General features: G+C 34.7%; 1 pseudogene; it reads right to left on the bottom strand.

Annotated features, from left to right (window-relative positions):
• Window positions 1-1620: 1620 nt before the first annotated feature.
• LOC129301432 (transcriptional corepressor LEUNIG-like) lies at window positions 1621-6882 on the bottom strand (annotated as a pseudogene).
• Window positions 6883-12590: the final 5708 nt, after the last annotated feature.

Below are 12590 nucleotides of genomic sequence, written 5' to 3'. Positions count from 1 at the left end.
AGGAATCTATGTTTCTCACAAAAAATACATACTTGATCTTCTTACTAAGATAGGTATGTGAGGTTATAGACTTGTTGAAACTCCTATTGAGGTTAAGAAACCTAAGGATAAGAATGGAAAAGACAAAGACATTGAGGAGGAAGAAAACTCATATAAGGAGTATGAAGAAGAAAAGGAAGAAGCTATTGACAAGGAGAGATATTAGAAACTTGTTAGAAAACTAATATATCTTTCCCATACGATGCTAGATATAGCATTCACTGTCAGTGTAGCTAGTCAATAAATGAGCTGCCCAATAAAGAATCATATGGAAGTAGTCTACAGGATTTTGAGATATCTAAAAGACACTCCTGGTAAAGGGCTAGTCTTTAGAAAACATGAGTAAAGATCTATAGAAGTTTACATTGATGCAAGTTGGGATGGAACTTATAAAGATCAAAGGTCAACCTCTGGCTATTGTTCATTTGAGTGGGGTAATCTAGTCACATGGAAAAGCCAAAAGCAAAGAGTTGTTTCAAAAAGTAGTGCTGAATCTGAGTTGAGAGCTTTAGCTCAAGGAATAGCAGAGGAGTTGTGGCTGGTATGAGTAAATAAAATACAAGTTGAAGCAAGTTTATCATTGAAGCTCTATTGTGATAATAAAGCTGCCATAACCATGGCTTTAAATCCTGTCATGTAGAGATAGACTGCCACTTCATCAAAGAAAATGTAGAAGAAGGAATTATATGTTTGACATATTTGCCTACAAAGTTACAAGCAGCTGATGTTTTGACTAAAGGATTGCTTGGCCCCACATTTGAAGATTATATAAGCAAGTTGGACATGTTAGCATCTATAATCCAACTTAAGGGGGACTGTAGGAATATTTAATATTTATTGTAAATATTGTATAGTCTTTATTAGACATTATTAGTAATTATTTCCCCTTGTGTATATACAGTTAACTTGTACTTAGTATTCTGATCAATAAGAAATATTATTTTTCTTCCAAAATCCACAATTTTCTTAGTTTCTCTTTCCCTTTTACATCTATCAAATATTGACTAAGATGTCACTTCAACCTCTTTTAATTGTCACATTCACTCATCCATATGAGATCGCTCCTTAGAACTTCCTTTTGGCTATCAAATCACAAGAAATGTTATGTTAGAAGATTTTCTGACTCAATGAAAGTGATTTTGGAGTGCACAATTTTATGGTAATCCATTGTAGAATGTCATGCCATAAATGAAGGAGTCTCAAGTAGCATCTCAATTAGTGGTTTTAGTTAGAACTAGATATAAGTGTTGAGAGGAAGTTTGCATATGACATAAAGTTGAAGGGAGATAATAGCAATTTTCCTATTTTATTTATGAAAAAACATAACTTTTAAGCCTTGCACTTTGCTCATATTTTTCTATAAGTCCCTACTCTTTTCTTTTCAGTGGTCTAGGTCCCTACACTTTATTTTTCATTATTTTGGGTCCCTCCATGAACAAAGTGTAGGGATCTAGGAGGGACCCAAAACATCAAAAAACAAAAGTGTAGGGACTTAGAATACCAAAAAAAAAGTGCAGGGACCTAAAACAAAACGCGAGCAAAATGTGGGGACCCAAAGTTATATTTTCCCTTTATTTATTTTCATTCATTATCTGGAGCAGGGAGGGCAGATGATAGCATGATACATTGATCAAAAGCTCCCATACATGTACCAGATCTATTTCTAGGGTCTGCATCATTAGGAGATAAGAATGACTCCACGTTGTCACCCAAAGATGCATAAGCTAAAAGACAGTCTATTTCTACCTACAACATAATCAGTTATCTTATGTGATACAATCATTAAAGAAAATAAATAACCATAGTATTATAATATCTCCAACAAGAAACCAAAAAAATTATTATATAAAAGTCTCCAACCAATTGATTCTGTGCTGATGTGAATGAGCTAAGACCATCAGAACCAAACACAAGGGATGACTAAGACAAAGGAACATTCTGTTGCAGAGTTGGCACTGTCATCACATCTACTGTTTGTGTAGAAGGTGTTGTTGGTGAATTACTAGATGGCACTTTGGTATTTATAGTTCCAGAACTATTAGCAAGACTGGAAGATGATTCTTGCTTTCGCTTTAGCCCACTATGACTTTTGGAACACTTAAATGAACAAGAACTAGTTAGGAAACCTATATGTTTTGCGCACTATGCATCTAATAACATTAATTCACAGATAGCTGGTTGAAAACCTGGTCATGTCCTTGAACCATACGAGGCATGTTGCCAATGCCAACCATTTTGTCTTATTGCCTGAGATTCGGAGACTGTTGGCTAGAAAGAATATGATGTGAATATTGTTGAACTTGCAGACTGCTCTGTTGCCCTTGCCGCTACAGTCAAAATTTAAATAGATGCAAAGAATACCTCTGACAAGCTTAACAAAATAGCAAGCATGAAAACTAGGTTGACTGAATTGATGATTGATAAGCTATGGCTTGTATTTTTCTATTACTGCCCTTGTATTAAACCTAATTTTTGACTATATAATAAATAGAAACATGAGGTGCCTAACCATTCATCTCATTCAAATTCTTTTCTTTTTATGCATTCACATGCTTTGTTAACATGAGATACCCTCTATATCTAGCGGCCAAAAAAATCATAAAAGATAGTGACCAAGAGAGCCATACAGGCTAAGGTTTTAGGGGTTGTCAGGTGGTGCTATTGAAGTAACATGAGGGAACCAAATGATGTATTTTGGTGAGGGCTAGGATTAGAAAGGCATGATCTTTAGCGAGTCCATGCCAATACCTTAAATGATGTATTTGAGTCAGGCATGTCAAGAACAGATCTTCCAATATTGGGAACTAAATCACCAACAGGATTTGGAGTGCCATCTTTCTGAGGACACATTTTGATTATTAAGAAGCATTTTAAGTCTCCAGCTTTCCAAATTGTTGATAGACATGTCCACTAAATTCTGACGTGCTTGGAGCATAAGTTACTGCTGCAGTATAAGTTAATTGAAGGACTCTAGAGACTAAATCAAAGTATTTGGTGGGAGAAATCTAGAGCAAAGCTGATCCAGTCCCTAAAATAATTGAGATCTTATGAGGATAGAATATGAATAGTTGATAACACCAAAAATGTCAAAACCCTAACATTTTTCCATTGTTAAATATGCAGTTGAAGGCACAAACAACATTATTGAAACTTGATTATATAGGAAGATGCAAGTAAAAGAAAAGGCACTGAGATAAACCTAGCATGTTCTGTAACAACCATACCGAAACAAATTTTAGCTATTTTTCAATTCATTACAACCTCTCATAAGTCAGAATTCAGAATCCATATTAAATTAGACATACATGTATTGGACATATATCTGATACAAATACATGTATGGTATGATAGCATATTTACCATGCCAATTTTTTGGATGGTTGCATTTCAAAACATTGAATTTAATTTTGAAGTGTTAATACCACTTCAGAACATACAGGGTACGTTTTCAAACAGCACCAAAACACTAACAGTATGAGACAACATCATTTTGTTCAATTAATTGCTGGTTAGAGTTCTTAAATGCTAATGTTTTTCATTCACCTAAACTCATATCCAAGCCTTAAGAATTCTTCTTTATTTTCTATTCATCATCATGGTGATTTGTCATTCTTTATTGTCTGGTTCTGTTAAAGATTCACAACACACATTTTCATTTGAGTATCATTCTTGGTCTTTGAACATTTCCTTTCTATGTTCACTTCAAACACAATAACTTCTACAATGAAATCACATACGATGAACACAAAGCTGGGTAAATTGAGGTAGTGCATAAGGAAGAAGATCCAACGCTCAGGAACCAAGCTGGCTAGTCCAGCAAGTCTGGCGTGAAATTAAAAGTATACATACATATATAGGGACCAACATAGAAAAAGGTTATTTACAGGCCATTTTGCTAGTATTCTGGGCAAAAGATTTTACACAAACTAAATAAATCATAAACTGTTAAGGGTCCAAGTCATTGACCAATCCCCCAGGGTATGATTATTACATGAAGATGAAAGAAATGATTTTTTTTTTTTTGTGAAACTGTTTTGCCAATAACAAATAAATATTGAAAACATGCATATTTATTGTTTTGGGGGGGTGTTTGGAGGCAAAAACAACTCAACAACCTGAGTTTTTCAGAGAAACCAGACCAAACTTCTTTTGATAGTTTGCAGCATGCTTGTCTCAAAACTACTTAAAAAGAAAAGGACAAAAAAATGAGAAAGAAAAAGAAAAGAAAAGCTCCATGTTACAGAATTTTGAAATCCCATTTTCAGCTCTTGCAATTTTTTTTTTAACTTTTTCTTCCTCTAGACCCTCATTTGTCCATTTTCACAGGATAGATCTAACAATATGCATCAAGTTGAGAGGTCATATGGGCAAAATGTTCAAGTAATAAAAAAAGAAAATTGTAAAATGTCTACATAGGTCTAACTTTAACTAAGCCAAGCTCAAGCCAAGAACCAAAATTTCATTGCCTGTTTGTAAATGGGCCAAGCAAAAATAAAGCCCTGTCCATGTCCCGCTCCATCCTCTGTTAGAAGGACAAGATCTATTTGTGTCATACGAAAGTTCTCTTCATTAGTATAGACAACATCTCTAAGAAATTTCCCATGTAAACCAGCACTCTCAAGATCAACAGAAAAAGATGGGCCAAATACAAACCAAGAAAGATGAGCTAGAAAGGAGAAAACAAATTAATGGACACAATAACAGTATGACAATTTTATCAAGCAGATGCAAACAAGTCTTACTACTAAAGGCCATCCTTTTAGAGTCAAATTGTTACCGCCTTTATTTGATCCTAAAAATTGAGAATAATCATCAAACATAATCTATGATTACACAATTAAAACAATAATATAAATCAAAGATAGATCAACTATGATCTATGATCCAAGCAAGTAGCACCAAATGTTTTAAGTCTGACAAGAATGGTAAGCAAAGGAATAAAATATCCTCATTTTTACCAACTAGTACTATATCATAATGGAGAGAATGCTTTAGTTAGCCAAGAAATGATTTAGAAATTCCTACTGAAGTATTATCCACACCCAATAAAAAAATGGAAAAATTGGATGCTTAGAAATCCAAAATACTATAAAAATCAAATATGAAAACATTAATTATATCTGTGCAAATCTGGAATTTGGAAATTTATTACAATTCATTTGCATTGAAATAACAGTACTCCTCATAAATGAGATAGTTGGCTCAGGAAATATGCAAGCCAATCTCAAATAGAGGAAGAGAGAAGGAAACACATACATCAAAACAAGACAAGAAAATAAAAAAAGTAAAGAAATAAATTGACTATAACCTGCAAGTTGCTGGTGGCAACTCTGAACTTGTTGAACATTCCCTGGTAAGCCCCTAGGTGCGACAAGCAATGTTTCACTGAAAAAAATTCCAAAAACTTTAAAACTCAGACTAAATGAAGAGAAGTATCCTAAATAAAATGACAAAGTGAAAATTTTTCTGATGAAAAGAAAATTTGACGATAAAGGCACCCTGTAGAATGTCCAACAGTTGCTGTTGTATTTGCTGCTGTTGTTTTCAACAATGAGGCATGAATTGGTCTGACAAGTTGACCTGCATCACCAACAATCTTTTGCTGCATAGAAAGTGGCATGAAAAATGATACTAATGAAATAAAAGCAATGACTAAATATTAAAATCTCAAAAACACCTTGACAGATGCATCATCTAAGGCATCTCCCTAGAGAGGAAATTTCAACCTCTCATCATACGCTTTTGTTGACATGGTTTTTACAGTCACATGGTTCTACCTCATTAAATTATTATTGCTAAGAGAACCAGTGGTGCTATCTCTGACAATTTGAGTCTCGCCCCTATATTGTTGTTGCTGTGGCTGTAGTTGCTGTAAGGCATGCCTCTACAAGAGATGCTACATTTGCATTTATTGATGTTGATTTGGTTGTTCGTGATCTTTTTCTTGTTGCTTCCACATCTCTCGAGCCTTAGTTTGTTGACTCTGTCAGTTTGAAATTTACAATGAGCTTGTTTATGATCCACACTACATACTTAATGTAGAGAAATAAGGCCTTAGGCCTCTTCACAAAAATTGAAGCATAAGGCAGATGGCATAAGACCTAGTCATTTTCTGATGATGACAAACCCTTATTAAGTTTAGTGTAAAATTAGAAATAATAACCATTTACATAATGAAATAATAAGCATATAGAGAAATAGTGCTAATTAATTACCAGATCCAATGACAAAGATATAGGTCTAATATAGACAATTATGAGCATCAATAAGAAACACACTTCTAGCTTGCGCTTCCACTGCTACAAGCAGTTAACAACACTTACAACATATATTGGAATGCACACATAAAGCAAAAAAACTAAAAATTGATACATGTGAATTTAATAGCAAGAGAACAACAACAACAAAAAGCCTTATCCTACTAAGAGAACAACAAGAAGAAGAAGCCTTATCCTACTAGGTGGGGTAATCACAAGAGGGGGAAAAAATCAGACAAATGCAAAACCAATTACCCACCTCAATGTAAGATAATGCAGCTTCTGAGTGATTCTGATCTTTCCTGGTAGTTTTGGCAATAAATATGTCCCAAAAGATAGACCACCACTCAAAAAGAAAACCACTAGGCGCATCTACAGCTAGAAAATTGACAAAAAGGAGGGGTAAAATGGAATAAATGTTTAGAAAAGCTATATCAAGTTCATTTCCATACAAAGTTCTCAGTATCTTGATCTTACCTACAGGATCTGTTGAGACATTCCCTTCAGCCTGAAATGCCCTCGCTGAAGCATGCATTTTTCTCTTCATGAGATAATCAAAGATATGCACATCTAACCTATCCCCCATAACAAAAAAAAAAACAGATCAACAGTAGTAATTAGGGAACAAATAAGTAGTAAATAATCAAATTATAGGAAAACAATTTGCAGATAAGACATACAGCCCAAATGAATCATGAAACATAACAAATACAATCCAATCCCACAGAATTGGACCCCTGAACTTAATAAGGAAGGCTGTGAAATTTTTTCGTTTTCAAAGTGAGAGATAAAAAGGAGAATTATCGAATTATACAAATTCCAGATAAGAAAATAAGGTAGAAAATATCATGCAAAGTCAATAGTGAAACACGTAATTAATGGTTTGAATAAACTTTTCATCAAAAGGAACAAGGAATTCAAAAGTCCACTAGACTGAGCAGAAGCATACTATGTCTTTAAAAAGCTAAATTCCTTAGAGCTTAAGGTACAGAAAAATGGAGTAAAGAACTGAAAACATATGTCCAAAAGATTAGATTTCAGCAATATATATATATATATATATATAAAGAAATGTCAGCATCATGAACACTGAAACAAAACGCTCAAATCAAAACTACAGTAAAGGTCAGGTGTGTGGCTCTGTGCCACATGCCGCGACATATGTGTTGCCCGCCATAGTGCATGGCCCTAAATTTACCTTATTTCTCTTTTTCAGAGGAATGCAATAGTTTATATGAATGCATATATCTTGTTTTTGCTGCGTATTGTTTTAATATGTTGTGATTTTAAGAATTTTACAAAAGAAATCTTGGACTTAAACTTTTCAAACAAATTTTTTAATTATCATTTTATGATTTTGGTGCGGTGATTAAGTTAACCCTTCCTAATAAAGTTACATTTTGGTATTAGTTTCTTGAGTTTCAAGACTTGATTGTGGTGATTGTTTGATGTATTCATTTTATAGATATGGCAACTTATTCTTATTCATTACACAACTCTTTCCCTTATGCTCACTTGTCTTTCTTACTTTCGTCCTTAAGGGGGGAGAAAATAGTATACGTTATGAGGAGAGGTAGTCGTGCTAGAAGTGCTATTTCTGGATGGATAGTTGAGAAGGAATAGGAGTTGAAAGTTCAATCAATTCAGTCGCAAAGAGATAGAAGGGATGATTTGCTAGAAGAGTTGAGAGATTTAGTGGTGGATATAAGGCAGAAGGTGCAGGATCATGATACAATCCTAAGAGGTAGAGAGCAAGAGGAGAGAGTTAAGGCTCAAGGCATTTTGATGCAAGAGGGAGCACATAGTAGACCTAGACCATCTCAGGATTTGGGTAGTTGGCAAGAAGTTCCTAACACTGATCCATCAATTGATCATTCTTGGAAAACTTTTATTCAGTTAAACCCACCAACATTTGGCTGGAGTATGAGAGAAGGGGAAGTAGAGCTATTGGATTGAACGATTAGAGACTATCTTTGAAGTCGTGGTTTGCACCCCTGAGTAGAAAGTTATCTTGGCCACAATGCAGTTAGTTGGGGCTGCTAAGAGGTGGTTGGATTTTATGAGGCTGACTAGTGGTATTCGTCTAAGTTGGGAAGAATTCAAGAAGATGTTCTTCGATCAGTACTTCTCAGTTTCTTTTATAACTAAAAAGGAAGAGGAGTTTCATGCTTTCAGGCAGGAAGATTTAGATGAGGAAGAGTTTATCCAAAGGTTTAATGATTTTGTCATCTACTCTACCTACTTTAGGATAGTAATGACACTAAGTGAAGGGTAGAGCAACTACTAGAGAAGATAAGACATGAGCACCGACAGTAGATAGCATTGTTTGATGTGATAACATATGAGGATATGTGCCATAAGCTAAGAGTAGCAGCTAGGCGTGGTAGAGGTAGATGCAGAGAGGAGGTGAGATAATAACTCGGTGAATTAACTTGTTGGTGTGTTGTATGAATAGATATGGGTGAAAGGAATGCATTTCGGGTTGAAGCAAGTATGCATAGTGAGAATAAATCTTACTGTGCCACGTCCCACGGCTTATGTTGTATGCACTGCAGTGCATGGACTAAAAATTACTTTTATAAGTTGAGAAGTTTTAAAAATTTCAAAGAGTAAAATCTAAAAACATATGAGAGGAAGAAAAGAGAAGGGTTGAGGAGCTAGGGCAAGCTATTTCAGGCCAATAAAAGGTGCTTATAAGTGATTACTTGTTAGGTAAGCTATGTATAACTCTTACCTTCCATTCTACACAAATTTCTCTAAAAATGACTTATAGGGAAATTGGATGGGTGGAATTTGAGGGTTTAATTCATGCCCAGAAGTTAAATTAGAGTTTTGTGACTAGTTTAAAGCTGAACGATAGAGCTTTGAACCCGTAGGCTCAATTTGGCCCTTAGAGAGAGAAAAGTTAGGGTAGGTATTATGTTTGAGTGAAATAAGACTTATTGAGGTGATGTAAAGTAGTAATTAGATAATAATGGATTTAGAATGGATAAATGGAAAAGAGTTTATGGATAAATATAGCCCTAAGTAGTAAATATAAGTTTTTGGTCAAAATGGACCAAATGACTAAAATGTATCAAATGTGTTTAGATTGACATATTGGACGTGTGAGTAGAGAAAGGAAGCTTGAGATAAGCTATTATGGTAGTTGAAATCTATAGGTAACCTTTCTAGTGATAGAAAGGTTGAGGCAACCAAATAACTTTCTTTGTTTAACCGTTTATTGTAACTGTGTGTGAGTATGCTATGTAGTGTATGAATTGGTTTCAACTAAGCATGATTTATAGCATTGTGTGAATGTTGCATGAGAAAGTTTTGATTGAAATAAAGCATTGAAATGGGTGTTTTCAAATGGTGCGTTAATATATATATATATATATTATATGAGAAAATGTATAAAATGGTAAATGGGAACCTTAAATGGTTCGAAAAGCATGATCATAGGGGTGGGAGTTCACTTGAGTGGAGGTGGTGATAAAGACCATATAGCAAGGTTTCTTTAGTACCTAATAAGGTGCGACGTTGGAAACAATTCTCCTTAAATGCCTTATCAAGTACAATGTTAGATAAGATCTCCTTAGTGCCTATCAAAGTATGATGTTGGAGAAGTAAGACTCCTTAGTATATTAGGGGAAATCATAGTCTGTATGTGCACTAGAAGATCTTTGGCCACATGATTCTACCACTACAGGTGAGCTCAAGCTAATGAGAGTGTACATTAGTCTAAGGTGAGCCTATGGTTTTGTGTTGAGATGATTTAGAGGTTCGTTCAATAGTGATCATGCTATATCATACTATATGATGCTATGAGATGATATGAGATTTCATGGAATGTTATATATGAGAAAGTGGTGAAATATGGAGCATTGATGTAACCTAAGTGAATATGTGATATATATTATGTTAATGAGGTTTTAAATGTTATAATATGCTTTACTTCCATATTGTTGCATGTGATAGTCAATAGGGGTGAGTTATTATGTTACTAAGATTTTTATCTCACCCCTATGGTTAAATATTTATAAGACCGAGCAGTGATTAAGGTGAGGAAAGAGAGTCTAGACCGGCTTAAGTTGTGAAACTATGTATACTCGGAGTTGTGTAATGAATAGAACTAAAAATATTGTGTATATATGTGTAAATGAGTTGCCATAGGATTACATGCATGATTTGAGTAGTTATTTTGTGGAATCTTAGCCAATTATATGTATTTGTGATGAAATGAATCAAGGGGCTATGATTTGAGTATATATGTGTTGACATTGTTGTGATTGTTGGTGAATCTTAAGCCCACATGAGAAATTATGATGAAATGAGTAATTTGGGGCTAAGATTGTATTGTAAATGTGATTATATGTGTATATGTTAGGAAAAAGGCCAAGTAGCCTATGTTATACTAAGTGATAGCAAGTTATGCAAGTTTGTGAAAGTGTGAAAATTGGCCGTAGGAGGGTTAAATTTCAATATACGTGTGTGATTGAGATATATTGTGGTCAATTAGGTGTATTATGTCTTTTTGGACTTGATTTAAGGCCTTGTGTGGTCTAATAAGAGAAAGGGATCGATTTGAATGCTTCGGTGCACAAGTTTTTCAAAAAAAGTAGCTTTTGTACTCGAGTGTCCAAATTTTATTCAGACTGTTAGATCATGTCCAAACTTACCTCATTAGCTAGACAACAAGTTAAGCCTCATGTGGGTGTTTGAATCACTCTGATTGGATATCATATGTGAAAATGATGTATACTAGAATTTCATCATTTTTACTGTCAAAATAACAACAGAAATTCAGATAGGCTCACCGTGGTGCATGGTGACACATATTGCAGCATATGACACAGAAAGGTTGAGCATATGGCTCTGTGCCACATGCTGTGGCGTGCAATATGCATGCCGTATTGCATAAACCAAATCCCAACTTGATTTTGTGATGGAAATGCATGCAATTGAGATAGGAATGCATATGGTTTGTGTCTACTACGGATTAGATAAAGATATGACTATCTTTTGCTATGTATTGCTTTGATTGTATTGTGATTTTTGATGATTTTGTAAATTAAGTCTTGGGCTTAAGCTTTTTAAACAATATATTTGATTACTGATTGTTGTGAGTGATGTGGTAACACCATAATCTTCTCCTGTATATGGAGGATATAGAAGGAGGTTACATTTGATAGGTGGAGTCTCGAAGAGGCCTGGATATAGTACTGGCAGCTCTAACTCATCTAGTAGAAAGGGATTTGTCAGAGGATCTCAATCTCAATCTGTGTGGAAGGGGTTAATACAGAGAATTGGGGGTGTGAGAAATTGGCCTCCAAAGTCTTTAAGGCAAGCGTCGAATGTTCCAACGTCAACCTTGAGTACTGGAAAGTCACCCCAGTATAACATTTGAGGTAGATCTTATTCAAGAAGATGTTGCACTTTCTTAAAATATGGCAAGTCAGGTCACTTGTAGAGTTGAGGGAACTGAGCAGCGTTCCACTATTCCTAATTGAGTGTTTGCAGTCACGTAGGAAGAAGCCAGAGCATCTCTGAACCTAATTAGAGGTATAATTTCTATTTGTGGTCACCAAGTAGAGGCGTTATTTGATTCTAGTACTGCACATTATTGTGTTCGAGGAGTATGTGGATTGTTTGCATTTGTCATTAAAAGAGTTACATGTGCTTATTAGAGTAATGACACCTTCTGAAATGTCTAGTATTATTAGTAGAGCATCTTAGGGCCACAGATTTAATTTAAGGATAAAATTTCCAAGATAAATTTGATCTGTATTCTTATGAGAGGAATAAATATAATTATTAGCATAGATTGGCTAGCAACAAACGGTGCTATGCTTGATTATGCTAGAAAGATGGTTTCACTACCAATGTGGTAGCAGCAATGGATTCTTCAAAGTAGGTCAAGTTCTTATCAGTAGTTAGTGTCCAAAAGTAAAGGATGTGAGGTGTATATAGTATTCTTTTCTCCCAATATTATATATGATGGACTTGAGAAGATCATAGTCATAAGGGAGTTCCCTAAGGTATTTTTAAATAAACTGATTGGATTACCTCCTGAAAGGAAAGTAAAGTTCTCAATTAATTTAGTTCTTGAAACTGAACCAATATTGAAGGCCCTGTATAGAATATTACCATTAGAGTTGGCTAAGCTAAAGAAACAAATTGAAGAATTGTTAAATAAAAGGTTTATTAAACTGAGTGTGTCAGCCTGAGGGTTGCCACTATTGTTTGTGAGGAAGAAAGACAGTAGTCTGTGTCTTCGCATTGATCATCGACAGTTGAATAAGATAGTTATAA

This window comes from Prosopis cineraria, unplaced genomic scaffold (assembly GCF_029017545.1).
Source record: "Prosopis cineraria cultivar Desert tree isolate PC_DT_omini unplaced genomic scaffold, ASM2901754v1 PC2111, whole genome shotgun sequence".
In the NCBI taxonomy this organism is placed as follows: domain Eukaryota; kingdom Viridiplantae; phylum Streptophyta; class Magnoliopsida; order Fabales; family Fabaceae; genus Prosopis; species Prosopis cineraria.
The sequence above is the reverse complement of the archived record's forward strand: the minus strand, read 5'-3'. Positions and strand labels throughout refer to the sequence as shown.